This window comes from Lepisma saccharinum, chromosome 2, assembly GCF_977018435.1.
Source record: "Lepisma saccharinum chromosome 2, izLepSacc3.1, whole genome shotgun sequence".
Taxonomy (NCBI): domain Eukaryota; kingdom Metazoa; phylum Arthropoda; class Insecta; order Zygentoma; family Lepismatidae; genus Lepisma; species Lepisma saccharinum.
The window spans coordinates 122,593,050-122,615,591 of record NC_139230.1 but is presented as its reverse complement, the minus strand read 5'-3'; the positions used below and the strand labels follow the sequence as shown (position 1 = coordinate 122,615,591).

General features: G+C 36.6%; 1 protein-coding gene and 1 pseudogene across 1 annotated transcript in view; both read left to right on the top strand.

The window, feature by feature from the left end:
* LOC145984484 (uncharacterized) overlaps window positions 1–22,542 on the top strand; it is a 61,437-nt gene that overhangs the window by 32,022 nt on the left and 6,873 nt on the right. The window lies entirely within an intron of this gene.
* LOC145984322 (ATP synthase subunit a pseudogene) lies at window positions 12,635–13,312 on the top strand (annotated as a pseudogene).

The window sequence follows — 22,542 nt, the reverse complement described above, 5'->3', positions numbered from 1 at the left end:
AAACAGTCTCCCAGCTCAGTTCTCATCTGTACTTGGACAACAAAAACCTGCAACAAATTCTCAGAAATCCTACCTTTCCTACCCTTGCTTGAATAGCAAAAAAAGTGCAATCTTTGTAATAAAATATTGAAAAAAGGCATATCTCTGTACGTAAAAGTGTGTACGCATGTGTTTGTCTGTGTGTACGCTTAGATAATTTGATAAAAACAGCAATATAGTTAAAAATCAAAGACTATACCTAATAATATTAATTTGAAATTAAGCTGATAGAAAAAGATATAGTAACTATAAGCTTTTTAACATATCATAGTAGTTAGATTTGTTTGTTAATTACAAAAAATAGAAGTTAAATACAGTAAATAAACTTGCTCACTTACATTGAAAGAGGAACGTAAATTGAGAGTATTTAAAAATAAGATTATTAGGAAAATATTTGGGCCTAAAAGGGATGAGGAGACAGATGAGTGGTGAAGGTTACATAATTTAGAACTACATAATTTGTATTCATGTCCAGATATTATTAGAATGATTAAATCAAGAAGACTTAGGTGGATAGGTCATGTGGTACAAATGGGAGAGGAAAGAAGAGTTTACAGGATTCTTGTTGGGAAACCTGATGGTAAGAGACCAATAGGAAGACCAAAACAAAGATGGAGGGATAATGTAGAGATGGACCTAAAGGAAATTGGTAGGGATAGAAAGGAGCATATAGATCTTGCTCAGGACAGGGACAGATGAAAGGCATGTTTTGCTGCAGCCATGAACCTTCGGGTTTAAGAAGGCTAGAGAGTTAGTTAGTTATGCATTAAATAAGCATATTATTTGGATTGTAAATAGTGAATATAACAAATGTACATTGCATTGTGCGAAAACTGTGTCAGCTTTGCATTATAAGCAGAAAATTAAACCAGTTTGCCTTAGAAATACATTTTAAGCACAAAATAGCATGCGTAATAGAAAATTAAGAAAACTTTCTGATGCATTAATGTTGACTTGTAGGTAAAAATTAGAAGGTGTACTTGAAACGAAACATTACGGAGACAGACTGTTCTCGTCGGTTTGGAATGCAGACCTTACAAATTCCTTTACTTGCCTCTTCCGTGGAAAGGTACCAGCCTGACAGACGGATATGAATCAACAGGTATTCTAATTTGTATAGCGAAGCAACCGAACCGATATGAGAAGATCGGAAGGAAATTTCGTGATCAGTTTTGGTTTTGGTTTTGGTGTGTAAACATCGAGGAAGACAGAGCGCAGGTATGTACCTGGAGGACGGAGGCGTCACTCCGAACATATAATGGTCTGAGCCTTGTTACACAACCTCTCGCTAGTACCTTTTATTACTTACATCCCAGTAATAAAATAATAAAATAAGGGAAGGGGGAAACATTAAAGTACTGACTAGGGCTAAATAATTCAAGTACTATAAAATATTGTTCTCCGATTCAAGTAATTTACCTGTAAATATTATCTTTGGTGTGTATAATATAATTGTTAGTTGCACTAAAAGGTACAAATATTAACTTTATACGCCTTCATACACTCTAAATAACATAACTTTGATATATAAATTAGTAACAATTTGTTAAAAATTAAGTTAAACTGTAGAATTGTTTTCTTAAATAAATAAAAAGTAGTAAAAGTACTAAACCAATAATTCCTTCTTTTGTTATTTAAAAGATGCTAAACCGTGTAAACCAGTTGTTATATTACACATTTAATTCATCACTTATGAAGTATAGAGCTTAAAACCTTGTAAATAACATTTTTAAAAAACATAAAATTAGAAGGCAGTAGCAATATTTTTTTAAAAATACTGTTTTTTTTACCTAATTTTGTGAATTAAATACTAGTACTGTTACTAAAACTAGGCTAGTAGTTCGTGCGTTCACTGAGAGTTTTAGCTTTCTTTGTCCGTAACTGGATATAAGTGTAACTTGTTAAGTCGGGCCTCCCCCATGGCGCAGTGGTAGCGTCGCCGCCTTGTAATCAAGGGGTCCCGGGTTCGATACCTGGTGGAGGCACAAGTGGTTCGGATCCCACTATAAACTGTAGGTCCAGTCCCGATTAGCCTTACTGTGCATAAAGTGGACTTAAAACACCAAATCAAACCAAACCAAACTTGTTAAGCTCACCAAACACAATCTTTACCAATTTTGAGAGCTAGCTGAACTCTAGTGTTTCGAAGTACATATAGTAAAGGCCTCTATAGTGGTAAAATACACCCAGTCTGTAAAAATTTGGGAATGTTGTCTCCTTCTCTGTCGATCCAGACCAAGAGTATTCTCAAGTGTTTCAATACATTTCTTAACATAACTAACTTTTCAAGAAAAATAATACCTTGTGCCCAGATAGCTTAGTTGGTATAGCGTTAAGCTTTTAACCTATCTGTCCAGGGTTCGAGTCCCTGTCTGGGCGTTTACAATTTTTAAATTTTGTCATCGGATCTTATGCAGACTTCAAATTTCATAAGTTATAAGCAATCTAGGTTAATTTTGGGAGTGGGCCAAATTGGTTCCTTATATAAGAAGCAATAACCAAACTGGTCCTAGCCCCTATGACCCTACTTGGGTTCATTCGCCAAGACATCTGCTTCGAGTTTCGATGCCCTGGTGGAGCCCGTTCAGGTTCTACCGCCCACAAATGCGTTCCTTCGCCAATCCAGCGAAGGTGAGAATAATAGAGAGCAACCCTCTATATATACATTCAGCTCACTGTTGGTCACCCATTGACCTAGTTATTTTCATGCAATCACCTATATTATAGAACTACATTTAGTGAATTTCGCCGTATTTCTGTTTGATCTGTTTAACAAAGCAATCAATAAAAAATATACATACTTAGAAAATTCTGCTTTTGAAATACTTGAATCGGGTAATCTGCTTTTGCGTAATTTCTCAGAAATATAGACAATCATATTTCTTGCTACACTTAGCACCTGATATAGTATAAATCAAAATCTACTTAGTGTAAGCCTGTGTGCATCTGTTACATATAGTTACTTGAAAAAGCAAATATTGGGTGTGTAAAGGATAGCCTTCTTGTGAAACAGTAAAAAATCAACTTTATTTCCTTGTAACATTAGCTGTAAGTGCTTCTTACAGACTAATAAGGCTCTGGCGTGTGGTCCTACGTCACCTACAATCCTCTGTAAGGTTCGTGTTGTCCTATAAATTGTCGATATACATGCTAAGTCCCTAGTTACAGCCTAAGCTTTTAGCTTCAATCAGATGATTTTAGTTCTCAGATAGTGATTGTAGCCTCGTATAATAAACCAAATGGAAATAACCAAAATGTTGATGCACCCAAAAAACCAGTAATACTTGAAAAATACCTTGAAAAAGGCTATAAGGCTAAATTATTCTTCTAGCATAGAAAGAAAAGTTTAGCAAGTGGACCTATGGTCCATATAGTCAGTCGTCTATGAACTTCGTCTTGTCCTGTGAATTGTCAATATATTGATAAATGGTTATATTTAAAAGAGAAAAAAAACAATGTTGCTAAGCACTCAGCTATGGATCCCTCGGTAGAGGAATTTCACTCTTTATAAACACATAATTATTTTAGTTACAGTAATAGTTTGGCCTCGTATAAGGGCAAATAGTCGAAATGTTAAATATTTCGTGTACTTTACTTAGTGAGCCTTAGCTAAAAATACAATAACAGCGTTACAGACATCAAAAATTAGGCAAGCAGTGATATTCTAGTGGCACATAATAAGTATAAAATATCCTTTAAAATACTCTGACAGATAGTTGTGGGTTATCTGAGATCGAAATTTTCAAGCCCTCTCTCCTGCATAAATAGGCTCTAGAAGCCTCAAAATAATATTGGGTACATGAGATAAAAAGCAGATGGAGAGTGGTGCTTATCATCTCCAAAACAGAAAAAGAAAAAAATATGGACCCCAACCTCGTATGTTTAGAAAACTTTACCTAGTATAACAGTAACAAAATACTCAGCAAACTCTAAAATAAACAAACTTTCCTACGTAGGAGGCGTAACCTGCCCTAAATGAATATAGAAATACAAAACCGAAAGTAACATAGTGGAAATCAATAAAGCCTAATAATTATAATATATTCTGTGGCTTAAATTTTAGCTAAAAGTACTTTCTCTTTAGTGTTAGAAAAGATTTACATAAAAAACCAAACTCTAAGTTAAAAATTGGTTAATATATGTCTGATACAAAACAAAATAAATAAAAATTAATACAAACCCTGCAAAAAAAAAACAGTAAAAAAGTTGAAAACATCTCTTTGTGCATCCAAAATATAATAAAAGATCCTTTCTGAATGGATTAAATTGTGTTATTTGAGTAATAATAAGCCTAAACTTGTAAAATAAATAGACAAAACTCGACAAAACATACTTTGTGTGTCGAAAATGTAACTAAAAGTATTTCCTGAACAAATTGAATTGTGTTATTTGAGTAAAAATAGGTATAAACTTGTAAAATAATATGTTAAAAATTGTAAAAATATCTTTGCCAGACCAAAATGTAAAAAAATGTTGCCTGAATAGATGAAATTGTGTTATTTGAGTAAAAAATAAGCATAAACTTGGAAAATAAAAGAGCAGAACTTGACAAAACACACTTTGTGCGTCCAAAAGATCTTTCCTAAATGTGTTATTTGAGTGAAAAAACCTAAACTTGGAAAATAACCAAACAAAACTTGACAAAAAACACGTTTAAATCGTGTTATTTTGGTAAAAATAAGGGTAAGCTGGGAAAATGTTTGACATAAAGTCAAAGTTTGGTAAAAAAAAATCAATATTATATTAAATATCACACAGTAACAGAGGTTCACTAGTTAAACAAACATCCTGTTGGTTATAAACCAGTGGCGTCTCCTGACCCTGAACTTAAGGCGTTGGCAAAGAAGGAATGGTAACCCCTCCCCTTCTCATTTCTGTGAACCAATATTACAAATTTTCTCCGTACCTTTTTGGTGTAAATTTATAAATATTTAGGAAAAAAACATTAAAATACATAAATTGTTTTAAATGAAGTAAATACTTCATTTAAAATATTAATATATTTGAAGGGTAAGGAGAAGCAACCCAGTCAACAAGGTAATGTTACCACAACGTTAGCCCCTAACATACCTAACGTTGTTACAACGTTGAATGTATGCTGATACAACGTTGTGAAAACGTTGTGTCAACTTTTAAGGGTCATTTTTTTCAATGTTGCTGCAACGTTGGTTGACAACGTTATCACAACATATACTGAATATTATGTAGCAACGTTAGGTATGTCAGGGGTTAACAATGCCACAACTTTTTTGCAACATTACCTTGCTGCCTGTGTAATTTACGAATATAACAATGCATATTTAAAATATGGTTATTTTGCATGGTAAGGTATTAGCAATCTTGCCAAGCCATTTTTGTATATAATACATATGCGTAACAGGAAAAACTCATGTTTGTAACGTCACAGTTTCTCTTCACATATTATAAAAACTTTTCCTGCTCCACCAAAATAGGCAATTGTTAGTCTGGAGATTTTGATGAATTAACCAATCTCTAACTACACCTGGTAATCATTTTTTTTTATGACCCTAAGTGGGTCAGGACATCAGCAGTGTAAGTAACCTGCATCTTGTTCATGTGACTCATTAACAGGTGTCGCTAATTTTATTTACAATAATAAAGGGGTTACAGTCATAATGTACAATTACCCTCTGCAACTGTCCCAAGAGGTGTGATATGCTAATGTTCCCAAAAAAACCCAAACATACATACAAAAGGACGTCACAGGACATTACGTGGTACCTTACGGCACCAGGGTGTCGACTAGATCGGTAATAACCCGATGTCGAGACGAACGGTCCGGCGCTTGCCGAATCTGCTGCAGGCCTTGAAGTAGGGTAATCAGCCCTGTCAGTATGTCCGGTTGAGCTAATTGCTGAAGTAGGTCCAGGAGGGTCGCTTGAGGACTTGTCGAATGTTTTGGGGCAGCTGGGCTGGTAGCTGGTCGAGGTGCCGGAGTGCTGGGGCCTCTCCTGCTTGGTGGCGGCCACTGATTGGCCGGTCGCGGCAGTGGTGCTGGTCTTGGAGCCGTGGCGACTGACGTCACTGGGACTTCCTGTCGAATTGGCCGGGTAGGAGCTCGGCGTCTCTGGTCAGATTGGGTTTTCCTCTCTGCTTTTATCTTTTTGAAGAGCGGACAGCCTCTGTAGCTGGCGTAGTGCTGTTGATTGCAGTTCACGCATCTTGGGGTTGTGGCCCGGTCCTTTCCGGGCAGTCAGCAAAGCGGTGAGCCCCCGCGCACAATATGAAATATTGTCTCAAGATTAGGATCAATCTTATCATTTACAGCAGTAATTATTATAATTTTTATTACCTGAGAGGGTATAACAAGTGCTCGACCAACACTATTCAACCTACAACAAGCATCGTCAATTGAATGATATCAAATATCCCCTCCTTCCGAGCATACATACTCAGAATACTACTTATTAACAACTAATTTTTAAGGTGGCAGAGAAGTGCATTGAATTTAAGCTTCAAATACTTCCTTAAAAGTGGCAACCTGTAATCAAATAGGACTACAAGATAGATCCTCCCCACTAATAGAACAAATAATATTCTTCCATGACCACACAATATTAATTTTAATTATAATTACAGTATTAGTAGGATATTTAATAACATCATTACTTAATAATAAATTCACAAACCGAATGCTTTTAGAAGGACAAGTGCTAGAAACAATATGAACATTATACCAGAAATTACTCTAGTTTTTATTGCTCTACCATCATTACGTTTATTATACTTATTAGATGAAATTAATCAACCTTCACTAACCCTAAAAACTATTGGGCATCAATGGTACTGAAGCTATGAATACTCCGATTTTATAAAAGCAGAATTTGAGTCATATATAACCCCGACAAATGAAATAATATTAAGTTCATTTCGATTATTAGATGTAGATAACCGAACAGTATTACCGATTAATATAGATATCCGAGTACTATCTACATCTGCAGATGTATTACATTCATGAGTCATGCCATCCATAGGAATTAAAATAGATGCTACTCCAGGGCGGCTTAACCAAGCAGGAGTAAATATTAGTCAATTGGTCTATTTTTTTGGACAATGTTCAGAAATTTGCGGGTCTAATCATAGATTTATACAAATTGTTATTGAAACTACAACACACAAATCTTTTATTAATTGATTAATAAAAATTATACAAGAATCATTAGATGACTGAAAAGTAAGTAATGGTCTCTTAAACCACAAAATAGTAATATAACAACTACTTCTAATGAAAAAGAGTTAGTTAATACATAACATAGGAAAACCAATAAGTTGCTGACCAAGGCAGTTTATTAAGATAAAAACACTTAACACGTAACGTTTCGACCCTGTATCAGGGTCTTCCTCAGACGAAGAACTAAACTAAAATGATGAAATATACTATACACAGAAAGATTACATACACATAGCAGGGTCACAAGCCACACAACAACAAATCAAGTTGACAGTCCTTATCTAGGAAGATTTCTCCAAAGGAATTAAACATATCACCTCCTGACAGTTGTTGACTAATGGGTCTACTACACTGACAGGTGATTGGCAGGTCAAGATTAGCAAGAGTCTAGAACCAACTGCTTACCACTCCCCCACCCCTCCTGCCTTTTTGGTTATGGATGAATACCTCCTCCTCTGGTCTTCTTCTTTTCTCTTCTTTCTTCCTTCTTCATAATTCTTTTTTCTTTTTTCTTCATTCCTTATCTTCATCCTTTCAACTTTCTCTAACACACTCTTCCATTCCTTGTTTATCTTGAGTCCTCCATTCCAATTCATGATGTCTTCTCCTTTCTTTTCTATTTCTTTGGCCTCCTTCCATTTTCTCACTAGTTCTCTCTTCTCTTTTCCTATTCGCCTAGCCGAATCCCATTCAACTTCATGTCCTGTTTCTCTAGTGTGTTTGAATATGGCATTCCTGTCTATCTTCAATCTCACATCATCCATGTGTTGCTTTAACCTGTCTTTAAGTCTCTTCTTCGTTTCCCCTATATACAGGGTGATTCTAAAGGTATAGTACAAACGAAAACCACAGATACCTCCCGTGAAATAGAGACCAAAGTTCCCTTTCCACTTTGCCGAGAGATGCCTCCGTGAGGAGCTAGACAACGCCGAAAACATGTGAAAATGAACTTCACACCTCTGTACAGCCAGTACCAGTGAAGATAGAAAGGCGGAACAAATGAAGTCAAAAGGAACACCAAAGTCGCCCATCCGAAAAACACTAGGCGGCAGCTGCGCAACGCATGCACATGGGGTTCCACAAAGGAAATAGGAGTGTCCCGCAAGACAAGTGAAGGGAAAGGGTAGCGATCGACAACGGTAGGGAGAAAAGAAGCTATGAAGCATGAAGTAACAATTGCACAGCGGGAAACAAACACCATGACTGAAGCAGTGCAGTCGAGAAAAGTAGTGCGGGGTTGCAGAACCACGGGAGGACGACGTAGGATGTAAAAACACACCGAGAATGCAAGCAAAGTGGTCCGTGACACTCGACAGGCAACAGACGCGTACATGGTTCGGGGCAGAAATGGCGGCGCTGGCGCTGCAGCGCAAGGGGAGTCCCCAAAACACAGTGGGGAGACACCGCAGCAAGAACAAAGCACGGTGCAACAAAAGAGAAAGAGGACCGGACGGGGAATGGTACCTGCCAAGGAGACAACAAATGCGGGACGAGGGATTCCCCGTAGCAGCACCGAGGGGATGTCACACAGAGGTCGTGCGCAAGCAGGACAAACACAGCAACTAGGGGCACAGGAGGTTATTGCTAATGAAAGGTGCACGTACAGATAGGACCACGTACCCCGTACTGACGTTGTAACAAACGTCGTGATGGGGCCCAATCAGCCTCTTAGAAATGAAGCCGGAGGCACATCGCTGGGTGGGAGCAGGCGAAAGGCTGCTGGAGTGTCGTACGGACCCCACCACTCCGTACGGTGGACGACACTAATGGACGAGGTCGGAATGTTTCCATCCCGATCACCAGGTCCACCGTTCCAAGACCTGACGCGGCTGCTTGCTTCCGAGCGCAACCCCAGCCGAACAACTCGAGTCCCTCCTCGGCCGCAGCCTTCTGCTCCGAAACCAAGCGTGGCCTCACACCACCGCAGCCGCACACTGCCGCGTGGGTGTGAGACCGGGCCGAACAAGGCTGGACAGATAAACTGCGTGGGACAATCGTGTAATGAAGCTACGTGGGGGTATGCACGTCTGTTCAACTGCTGGGTTACCCCACATTGGTGTACACAAACACCACACGATCGTACGTAGTGCTCCCCGTCGGCTCGAGCAAGACGGACGAAGTACGTGTTGTGGTGAATGGGGCAAGAATGAAGGACGCTACATGTGTTCCACGATGACAAGGCCCCAGAGTACATGGCCCCACCTGACGGCAGTGGTCAGGTAGTGAAGAGCACAGGCACGGGTGGCTCAGGAACGTCAGCTGATTGTACCACAGCGCCGTGCGGACGTGTGGGCTGATTGGAAGTGCAGCGTCGGGGAGCGTGTCAGTGAAAGAGCCGGTGCGGTGGTGGTGTGCTTGACGTACGACAATTGAGTACGTTGTTTCGAAGCCGTTGTGACGAGTGTGTGTGTGTGTGCCACCTGTGCAATGCAGTACAGTATTCCATAATTGGCACTATCCTCACCGTACCATGGAACGCTACACATTTGTAGAACTGAGGGACATGCATTTTGTCTACGGCCTTGCAGATGGCAATGGCCGAGCAGCTGCACGCCTTTATCGCGGACGGTATCCGGAGAGGCGACAACCCGACAGCAGGTTGTTTTCGAACGTGCACCGTACCCTTGGTGAATCGGATGTGTTACGTGCAGGCCATCATGTCGGTCACCCAAGACATGTGCGCACCGCGGCGGTCGAGGATGACGTACTTGCTCGCGTGGACGACACACCGTCCACTAGCACGCGTAGCATTGTACGTGCAGTGGGAGTATCACAGTCGACAGTGTGGCGTGTTATTCTTGATGATCTGCTGTATCCCTATCATCTACAGCGAGTTCACGCGTTGCAGGCTGGGGGATTACCCACGACGTGCGGAATTCTGTCAACGACTGTTGCAGTTTTGTACCGACGATCCCCGTTTTTTGCGCCATGTGCTTTTCACGGACGAGGCAACATTCACCCGTGAGGGCATCTTCAATTGCCGAAACAGCCATGTGTGGGATTATGAAAATCCACATGCAGCAGTCGAGGTGCACCATCAGACCCAGTTTGCAGTGAATATCTGGGCAAGTGTCATCGATGAACAGATTATCGGTCCATACCTACTGCCACCACGTTTAAATGGCTGCCTCTATCGCACCTTTCTTGCATCAGTCCTTCCAGAGCTGCTAGAAGATGTACCCCTCAACGTGCGACATCGTATGTGGTTTCAATTAGATGGAGCGCCTGCACATTTTGATGGCACAGTGCGAACCCTTTTGCACCGTACCTACCCACAGCGCTGGATCGGCAGAGAGGACCCCGTCCCCTGGCCCGCAAGTTCGCCTGACCTCACACCAATGGATTTCTTCTTGTGGGGCCATGTGAAAACACTCGTCTACGAGACCCCGGTGCCTGACAAGGAAACATTGGTAGCGCGGATACTTGCAGCATCGGCCGAGGTGTGTACCATGCCAGGGATTTTTGATAGGGTTCGCCAGAATTTCCAGCGACGCTGCAATGCATGCATTGAATGTGGTGGTCGTCAATTTGAGCAACTTTTGTAACAACGTCAGTCCGGGGTACGACTACGTACTACGTACTATTCCTATCTGTAAGTGCACCTTTGCGTGGCAATAAACCTCGTGTGCCCGTATTTGCTGTATTTGTCCTGCTGGCGCACGACCTCTGTGTGACATCCCTTCGGTGCTGCTACGGGGAATCCCTCGTCCCGCATTTGTTGTCTCCTTGACAGGTACCATTCCCCGTCCGGTCCTCTTTCTCTTTTGTTGAACCGTGCTTTGTTCTTGCTGCGGTGTCTTCCCACTGTGTTTGGGGACTCCCCACGCGCTGCATGTGTTTGTTTCCCGCTGTGCAATTGTTACTTCATGCTTCATTGCTTCTTTTGTCCCAACCGTTGTCGATCGTTACCCCTTCCCTTCACTTGTCTTGCGGGACACTCCTATTTCCTTTGTGGAACCCCATGCGCATGCGTTGCGCAGCTGCCGCCTAGTGTTTTTCGGATGGGCGACTTTGGTGTTCCTTTTGACTTCGTTTGTTCCGCATTTCTATCTTCACTGGTACTGGCTGTAGAGAGGTGTGAAGTTCATTTTCACACGTTTTCGGCTTTGTCTAGCTCCTCACGGAGGCATCTCTCGGCAAAGTGGAAAGGGAACTTTGGTCTCTATTTCACGGGAGGTATCTGTGGTTTTCGTTTGTACTATACCTTTAGAATCACCCTGTATACACTTTCACATCCTCTGCACTTCACCTCGTAGATAACCCCTTCATCTTCTTCCTCTCTCTTTTCTTCCTTCTTCTTGCTGGCTATACTTAAAATAGTGCGTCCTCCCTTCCTGTAAGTTCTTATACCCACTTTGCAAAGTGCTGAGGAAGAAGAAGGAAGAAAAGAGAGAGGAAGAAGAGGAAGGGGTTATCTACGAGGTGAAGTTCAGAGGATGTGAAAGTGTATATATAGGGGAAACGAAGAAGAGACTTAAAGACAGGTTAAAGCAACACATGGATGATGTGAGATTGAAGAGAGACAGGAATGCCATATTCAAACACACTAGAGAAACAGGACATGAAGTTGAATGGGATTCGGCTAGGCGAATAGGAAAAGAGAAGAGAGAACTAGTGAGAAAATGGAAGGAGGCCAAAGAAATAGAAAAGAAAGGAGAAGACATCATGAATTGGAATGGAGGACTCAAGATAAACAAGGAATGGAAGAGTGTGTTAGAGAAAGTTGAAAGGATGAAGAAAAGGAATGAAGAAAAAAGAAAAAAAGAAGTATGAAGAAGGAAGAAAGAAGAGAAAAGAAGAAGACCAGAGGAGGAGGTATTCATCCATAACCAAAAAGGCAGGAGGGGTGGGGGAGTGGTAAGCAGGTGGTTCTAGACTCTTGCTAATCTTGACCTGCCAATCACCTGTCAGTGTAGTAGACCTATTAGTCAACAACTGTCAGGAGGTGATATGTTTAATTCCTTTGGAGAAATCTTCCTAGATAAGGACTGTCAACTTGATTTGTTGTTGTGTGGCTTGTGACCCTGCTATGTGTATGTAATCTTTGTGTGTATACTATATTTCATCATTTTAGTTTAGTTCTTCGTCTGAGGAAGACCCTGATACAGGGTCGAAACGTTACGTGTTAAGTGTTTTTATCTTAATAAACTGCCTTGGTCAGCAACTTATTGGTTTTAATATGGAAACAAGGCTTAATTATATTACAATAACATAGGAGTGTCAAACCTAAATTATCCTTATGGATACTTTTTCATCCCACAAATATATCCATTAAACTGATTTTTTTACATTTATGTCAATTTATTTTCTATTTATAATTGTTAACTACTATAATTATAATAAATTATTAAATAATAACAATTTTAAAATAGTAAATAAACCAAAAATTAAATACTGAAAATGATAACAAGATTATTTTCGTCATTTGACCCAACATCATCAATTATAAATTTATCACTAAATTGAATAAGAACATTCCTAGGATTAATAATGATTCCAACTCCATTTTGATTAATACAGTCACGGACCTCTATATTATATAACATAATAATAGTAAAATTACATGAAGAATTCAAAACATTTTTAGGACTAATCAGTCACCAAGGAAGAACTCTAATATTTATTAGTATATTTTCAATAATTTTATTTAATAATTCAATAGGATTACTCCCCTATGTATTTACTAGATCAAGCCACCTAGTTTTCACCCTAACCCTAGCCCTGCCAATATGATTATCATTTACACTATTTGGGTGAATTAATAATACAAAACATATGTTAGCACACCTCGTGCCGGAGGGTGTACCAGCACTATTAATACCAATTATAGTAGGTATTGAAATAATTAGAAATTTAATTCGTCCAATAACTCTATCAGTACGATTAGCAGCAAATATAATAGTTGGACACCTAATAATATCAATAATTGGAAATACAGGAACAATATTAGAAATTATTGGACTTTCAATATTAATTTTAGCACAAATTAGATTAATTATTTTAGAGACAGCCGTAGCATTTATTCAATCTTATGTATTTGCATTATTAATCGCTATTTATTCCAGAGAATCAAAATAACTAATGTCAACAAATCAAAACCACCCATATCACCTAGTAGATCAGAGCCCGTGACCAGCAACAGGAGCCATTAGAGCAATAATATTAACAACAGGTATAATTAGATGATTTCACCAAGAAAATATAACACTATTATTAATGGGAATAACAACTATACTCCTTACAATAATTCAATGATGACGAGACATTTCACGAGAAGGAACATATCAAGGATTACACACAAATCAAGTTATAATAGGACAACGATGGGAAGTTGAAGTTATTTCAGAAGTATTATTTTTCGTGTCATTCTTTTGAGCGTTTTTCCATAGAAGTTTATCCCCAACAATTGAACTAGGAATACTATGACCACCAAAGGGAATTACCCCATTTAATCCAATACAAGTACCTTTATTAAATACAGCAATTCTACTAGCCTCAGGAGTAACAGTAACATGAGCCCATCATAGTTTATTAGAAAAAAAATATTCACATACAACTCAAGCACTTAAACTAACATTAATATTAGGAGTATACTTTACTATTCTTCAGGCATACGAATATTATGAATCCCCATTTACTATTGCTGATGCAGTATATAGGTCCAAATTCTTTATGGCAACAGGATTTCATGGACTACATGTTATTATCGGATCAACATTTCTAGGAGTATGCTTAACTCGACATATCTTATGCCACTTTTCACCAACACATCACTTTGGATTTGAAGCAGCAGCATGATATTGACACTTCATAGACGTAGTATGATTATTCCTTTATACGTATTTCAATTTATTGATGAGGTAGATATCATTTACTTAGTATATTTAAAGTACACTTAACTTCCAATTAATAAGATTATAATAAAATAAAGTAAATAATTAATATAATTATAAGTATCTCATTAATTATTATAATAATTACCTCAATTGTAATAGTATTATAAACACTACTATAAAAAAAACTATTACAGACCGAGAAAAAAGATCACCATTTGAGTGTGGATTTGACCCAAAATCCTCAGCACGAATTCCATTTTCCATAAAATTCTTCCTAATTGCAGTAGAAATTGTGTTACTACTACCAATAACAGTTATTATTACTAATTCAAAATTAATATATTGATTATGTGTGAGATTCTTATTTCTAGTAATCTTACTTTTAGGTTTATATCATGAATGAACCCAAGGATCACTAGAATGAGCATGCTGGAGTAATAGTTAATAACATTTGAGTTGCATTCAAAAACTATTGAATAATTCAATTTACTTTATTGAGCATGAAGCAAAAGCAATCAGCTTCGACCTGAATAAATTGGTATAGATTACCCTTGCTTATTTAACTGAAGCCAAAGGAAGGCGGCATATTAATGTTAATAATAAAATTAGGATTAACTCCTCAGTTAAGGGGTATCATATTAAGGGGAGGCTGCTAACTTCCATCTTTAGTGGTGAAATTCCATTAATACTCTTATACTATTTCTTTAGTATAAAATTACATTATCTTTTCATGATAAAGCTGGATTCTAAATAAATCCAAGAAATGTTTACAGAACTAATTTATCCTTCCTAATAACTTCAATATTATGCTTTATTATAAGCTATATAAACACACATAAATTATTAATAAAATTACTATTAAAAATGAAAATATAAAATAAATATTAAAATAATTAGAATAATTGAATATTTAAAGAACCACTCCTTATATATTCATATACCACCTGTCCACCTATCAACTCACTCCATCCATAGTCAATAGTCCTAATATATAATATTTTCATTTTCTTTTTTTCCTGTTTCCAGTATTTCCATGTCATAGACCATCACTAAACACACCTTTTGTTGCCTTCAAACATCAACAGTGTTGCCACTGTACCTCATAATTGTTTTAAAACACCTATTTGGACCGGCACGTCTTTACGAGGCATTTCAGGATTGGCTATACGCGAAAAGGATAGGTTTTCTTCTCTGAACTATAGATGGCGAAATAGTCCAACTACCCAAGGTGGAAATTGACGTCCAAATTCCCGTACGAATGTTTGACATGCAATTTTCCATGCTTTGTGGAAAAATAAATTTACACTTTCACTTATATTTGGCAACACTGCATGAACAACACTGCACCCCGTTTGTTGTTTCTATGTTTAAAAATATCTACTTGGACAGGGCTAACATTTGGTGTATGACTTATGTATGTACAGGTTTCGGTTACAAAGTAACGCCACTCTTAATTCCCAGTTGCGCCGTTCGTGGGACACCCTGTATAAATCATCATAAAGATAGTCTAGGAATATAATTAATTATTCCCCTATTAATTAATATACTACGACTACCTAATCGCTCATAAGTAATATATACTAAACAAAATATACCAGATGAACAAAGACCATGTGCTACTATTAAAGTAAGCCCACCATTCATGCCCCACGTCCCTATTGTTATAATTCCTATTAAAACAAGACCTATGTGTGCTACAGATGAATATGCAACCAAGGCCTTTAAATCAATTTGACGCATACAAACAAGACTAATTATACAAATACCAACAATTCTAATACCAAATCAAAAAATATTATATTTAATGGCTAATCCCTCAATACAAGAAATAATTCGCAAAATACCATATCCACCAAGCTTTAGTAAAACTCCAGCCAAAATTATAGAGCCACTAACCGGAGCCTCTACGTGAGCCCTAGGTAATCACAAATGAACCAAAAATATAGGTATTTTTACTAAAAAAGCAAACACCATTCTAATATATCAAATAAAATAATTTATATCAATATTAATATATATCTAAACATATGTACACTGCTGTTTGTGAAAATTGCAACACCCAGAACTAATGGCCCAAATGAATCCAAACTCGGAGGATGTGTAGAACAGTGTACCAGCAATAAGTGATTAGGATTGCAGAGAGATGGCGTGCATGTAGGCCCAGCAACGCCCTCTCTTGTGTGACCGGAAAGGTCAGTGTTACGCCAAGCTCAGTCAGTGAAGAGACGTCAAACGAAGTGGAAACGTGAAAGCAAGTGCCGGTATGCCTCGTCGACGTCAAAGGGTGCAATATCAGCATGTGAGTGTGTTCGAACGGGGCAGAATGAGCGGTCTCCGGGAAGCGGGTTTGTCATACCGAGACATTTTGGCTCGTACAGGGTATGCTGCTACGGCAGTGATGCGTGTGTAGAGCCAGTGGATAGAAGAGGGTTGTACACAGCGACGACCAGGTACTGGACCACGCAATTTGACCACAGCACGGGATGATCGCCATCTTGTCCGCATGGCTGTAACTGACCGTACAGCTTCGTCCACAGTGTTGGCTCGACGCTGGAGCACTACAACGGTTGTGGACCTGTCTGCGTCGACTATACGACGATGTCTGCTGCGGGTTGGGCTGGTGGCACGCATGGCATTGCGTCGGCTTCCATTGTCCAGAAACTACAAACGCCTCAGACTGCAATGGGCACGTGAATGCCGTCGCTGGCATGCTAAGTAGCAAAATGTAGTGTTTTCGGACGAGTCCCGCTTAAACCTGTCCTACAGTGATGGCCGCATAGGTGTTAGATGCTACCGTGGTGAACGCAATCTGGCAACCTGCATTGTTGAGCGGCATAGCGGACGAACACCAAGTGTGATGGTTTGGGGCGCCATTGGACACAACATGCCATCTCCCGTCCTACGTGTTGAAGGCAATCTGAACAGCACCCGCTACATCAGGGAAGTTTTAGAGCCCGAGGCACTGCCCCTCCTTCAGGCAACTCCACATGCCATATTCCAGCAGGTCAGTGCCCGGCTACATGTGGCGAGGAATGTGCAAGCCGTCTTCGAAGAACGACAGTTACCACTGCTTCACTGGCCTGCACGTTCGTCTGACATGTCGCCCATCGAACATGTCCGGGATACGGTTGGTCGGCAACTTGTTCGTCATGGTCCTCCAGCAACCAATGTTGATGCTTTGTGAACTCGCATAAAAACCGCGTGGAGGGAGATTCCCCAGGAACATATCCAGGCCGTCCTTGATTCCATGCCACGACGTGTAGAGGCTCTGTTTGCAGCATGTGGGGGCTTCACACCATACTGAATTCTCAAGGTCAGAGATCATATACAGGTCTGTAACCCTAATCATTTGTGTATTGGCATGTACCTAATCTGTGGTATAAATTTCATTTCAATCATACGTTTCCTTCTTGGTGTTGCAATTTTTACAAACAGCAGTGTATATATAAATCCCCTACCCTATAATTTAGTATAAAAATACCAACCAAAAGAGGTAAAGAAGCAAGTAATGTATAAAAAAGTAAATATACCCCTGCCTGTACTCGTTCTGGTTGATACCCCCATCCTAAAATTAAAAATAAAGTAAGAACCAATGATCAGTCAAAAAACAAATAAAATTAAAAGAAAATGTTCTTATAAAAGTTAATATTAACAATAATAATAAAACAATTAACAAAAATATAAATCTACAAGGATAAAAACAAATAGATATAATACCGTTTCTAGCCACTATTATTACAAAAAAAATTCAAATACTAAGTAAAATTAAACAATAAGATATTACATCCAACCCAATAAAATAACTAGCCCCCCACACCCCAATACCAAGCCACATTATTGATAAAAACAAAAAACAACCAAAAATAATAGAAACTTGAACCACTATCCATAAAGAACTATTAAATCTCAAAAGGATTAAAAATATAAAATAAAAAATATATTTTAACACTTTAATAATAGAAAAGAATTAAAATAATCATTACCATGAGTACGTGTAACTGATACTATAACAGACAAGCCAAGGGCCCCCTCACATACACAAAATGAAATAAATAATAGGCAAAAATAAGATTCTTCTTGATTATTAACAAAACAATAAGTTATATATAAATATAAGGATAACACAATAAATTCAAGTCTTAATAGAAATACTAATAAATGCCTACGTTGAGAAATAAAACATGAAAATCTAATAAATAAAATAATTAATATAAATAATACATAATTAATAATTCTATAAATATCAAGGAGGATATAATTATATCATCAAAAGCTCCCAAAGCCAATATTTTCATTAAACTACCCCTTGACATTAAAATCCAATTAATACTAATTATTATTATGCTATTAATAGCGCTAATAATATTACAAATAAAACATCCACTATCTATGGGGATTATACTAATTATACAAACTATTACTGCATGCCTAACAATATCAATATTTCTAAAGTCCACATGACTTTCCTATGTATTATTCCTAGTATTTTTAGGAGGAATATTGGTTCTATTTATTTATACAACAAGACTTACACCAAATGAAATATTCAAAATAAGAACAAAAATAATAATTATAAGTGTAGCCCTAATATTATTATGTTTATTCATGTTAATAATAATAGACCCATTATTAACACCCTCAACACTACAAAATATAGATACATATACAACCTGAAGAAATACAGCCCCACTGCCAGTAATAAAGTTATACAATGAATCCATTATAATAATAACTACTATAACAGTAGTCTATCTATTTATTACATTAATTACAATTGTAAAAATTACTAGACTTTCACATGGACCTCTAAAAATAATTAAATAATTACAAATGACAAAGCCAGCACGAACTTATCAGTCCATACTTAAACTAGCAAACAATGCATTAGTAGACTTGCCAGCTCCGCTAAATATTTCCTACTGATGAAATTTTGACTCACTCATTGGTATACGTCTTTCAATTCAAATCTTAACAGGTCTTTTTTTGCAAATACATTATATTTCAAGAACAGATTTAGCCTTTTCTAGAGTAATACACATCTGCCGAGATGTAAACTATGGATGAATATTACGAACTATTCATGCTAATGAAGCCTCCATATTCTTTATTTGTATATATACACATGTTGGTATAGGAATATATTATGGATCCTATTTGTATATTCATACATGATCTATTGGAGTTATAATTATATTAACAACAATAGCAACAGCATTTGTTGGATATGTACTACCATGGGGTCAAATATCATTCTAGGTGCCACAGTAATTACTAACTTGCTCTCAGCAATCCCATATTTAGGAACTATATTAGTTCAATGCATTTGGGGTGGTTTCGCAGTAGATAGTGCCACACTAACCCGATTCTTCGCCTTTCATTTTTTACTACCATTTATCTTAAGAGCAATATCCATAATTTACCTACTTTTTTTTTTACATCAAACCGGATCTAATAACCCACTCTCTATTAACAGCAATATGGACAAAATCTCGTTCCATCCGTACTTCTCCATAAAAGACATATTAGGTTTTATATTTATAATCTTAATATTAATACAACTCTCATTAATATTTCCTACAACCCTAGGAGACCCAGAAAACTTTACCCCAGCAAATCCCCTAGTAACTCCAGTACATATTCAACCAGAATGGTACTTTCTATTCGCATATGCCATTCTACGATCAATTCCAAATAAGCTAGGAGGAATAGTAGCACTGGTATTATCCATCATAATTTTATTCATTATACCAATACATCATAAAAGAAATTTTCGTGGATTACAATTTTACCCCTTAAATCAAGTATTATTTTGATTAATATTTGCAACATTTATTCTGTTAACTTGAATTGGAGCCCGACCTGTAGAGACCGCATATATTACTACTGGACAGGTATTAACAATTACATATTTTATATACTTCATTATATCCCCTACAACACTACTACTATGAGATAAAATTTTAAAAAAATGGCTTCTTGACTGAAACTTTAAGTATATGTCTTGAAAACATAAAATAGAATGTAAATATTCTAGAAGTCTCTACATTCTAACTATTATGCAATTAAATATAAATTGATATAATTAAACCCCTAAAACCAACAAAAAAATAATAATTTAAAGAAACCGGAAGAAAACTCCTCCAAGCCAAATATATAAGTTTATCATAACCAAATCGTGGTAATGTCCCTCGAATTCAAATATAAATAAATCCTAAAAAAATAATCCTTAAGTAAAAAAAATAAGAAAAATGGTACCCCCCAACAATAAAATTCTAAATAAAACACTTATAAATAAAATGCTAGCATACTCAGACATAAAAATTAAAGCAAATCCACCAGCACTATACTCAACATTAAACCCAGAAACAAGTTCAGACTCCCCCTCAGCAAAATCAAAGGGAGTTCGGTTAGTCTCAGCTAAACAAGAACTTAATCAAGTTAGGGCCAGTGGGAAAGCAATAAAAATAAATCATAAATAATGCTGAAAAATATTAAATAAAAGTAAATTATAACCACCAATTAAAAAAATAAAAGACAATAAAATTAAGACCAATCTAACCTCATAAGAAATAGTTTGAGCAACTGATCGAAGACCACCAATTAGAATTAGACGATCACCTAGCAGATATTACTCTGTACACCCCTATTCTTATACAACATAAAAAGAAAAAGACCCCAAATAAAAATTAAATAATAAAGTATGGTAGGGAAAAACAACTCAAACAAATAAAGATAAAAATAAACTAAAAACTGGAGATATGTAATAAGGATAATAATTTCTCAAAGTAGGTAGTGTTTGCTCCTTAGTAAATAGCCTAACTGCATCAGCAAAAGGTTGAAAAATACCACAAATTCCAACCCTATTAGGCCCCTACGAATTTGGATATAGCCTAAAATCCTACGCTCAAACAAAGTAAAAAAGGCAACTCTAATTAGAATACACACAACCAAAATAATAAAAGAAATAACTCCAATAAATAAGTCTAGTATCATCTACTATAAAAAGAAATTTATCTTCATTTTTGAATTCTAAATTCAATGCACTTCTCTGCCATAATAATAATTATTATTAATCAATACATATTATATATAATATAAATATTTGGTCCTTTCGTACTAAAACACTTTAAATATTAAGAGATAGAAACCAACCTGGCTCACGCCGGTTTGAACTCAGATCATGTAAGAAATTAAAGGTCGAACAGACCATCAAATTTGAAATGCTACACCCAAATGATATCTTAATCCAACATCGAGGTTGCAACCCCTCCTGTCGATATGATCTCTCAAGAAAGATTACGCTGTTATCCCTAAGGTAACTTATTCTTTAAATCACTAAAAATGGATCCAAATAACAAAAATTATTGAACATTAAATAAAAAAGACTTAAATATTATCTTCCCATCACCCCAACAAAATATTATTTAATAATATATATAGTTATAATACTAACCAAAATATTATTAAAACAATATAAAGATCTATAGGGTCTAATGTCCCCTTAAAAGAATAAAGCCTTTTCACTTTAAAGTAAAAGTATATATTAATTAACTAAAGACAGTCTATTCCTCGTCCAACCATTCATTCTAGACCCCAATTAAAAGACTAATGATTAATCTACCTTCGCACTGTCAAAATACCGCGGCCATTAAACAAGCGTCATTGGGGAGGTTATACTTCATATAAAACCATGAAAAGATGTTTTTGATAAACAGGCGAGAATAAATATTGCCTAATTCCTCTAATTAATTAAATAAATATACTAATAGAATCATAATTTCCAAATAAAATTAATTAAAATATATAATTAGGTAAACAAGTAAAACTGAACTAAATTTTTAATAAAATTCCAAATAAATTATAACAAAATTACAAAAATTAACAATCTCCAAACTAATAAATATAATAGTTTATTATAAAGTTATAACCAATATATTAACCAGAAGCACATCCCCCAAGTCATAACTAAACATTAATATTATAATATAAATTAATATAAAAATATTAAAATAATAATATAAAAAAACTATATTAAATATAATTCCCCAATAACTAGATATAAGATAAGTCGAATAACATTTTATTACAAATAATAATTTTAACAGAAAAATATAACACTTTTATCTTAAAATCAACCCTACTAGCTCCTCACCTTTCGAGAAAACAGAATGTTCAATTAAAATTTAATCCTCCCTGATACAAAAGGTACGATTATTAACATCTCCTATAATAAAAATCAATATTTCATATATTTAATAAATCCCAACACTGTACTAATAATCTATAACAAACTAATTTACATATACTAAATATATAACCAAAACCAATAAAATTCCTTTTCATATATAATCAACTTATAAACAAAATTTAGAAAGTAATAACATTTCTATCAAAATATGTCGAATCGCACGACTAACTACTCAATGTAAATGAATACCCTATAGTCCGCGCGTTCATTATATCCCCATCGGC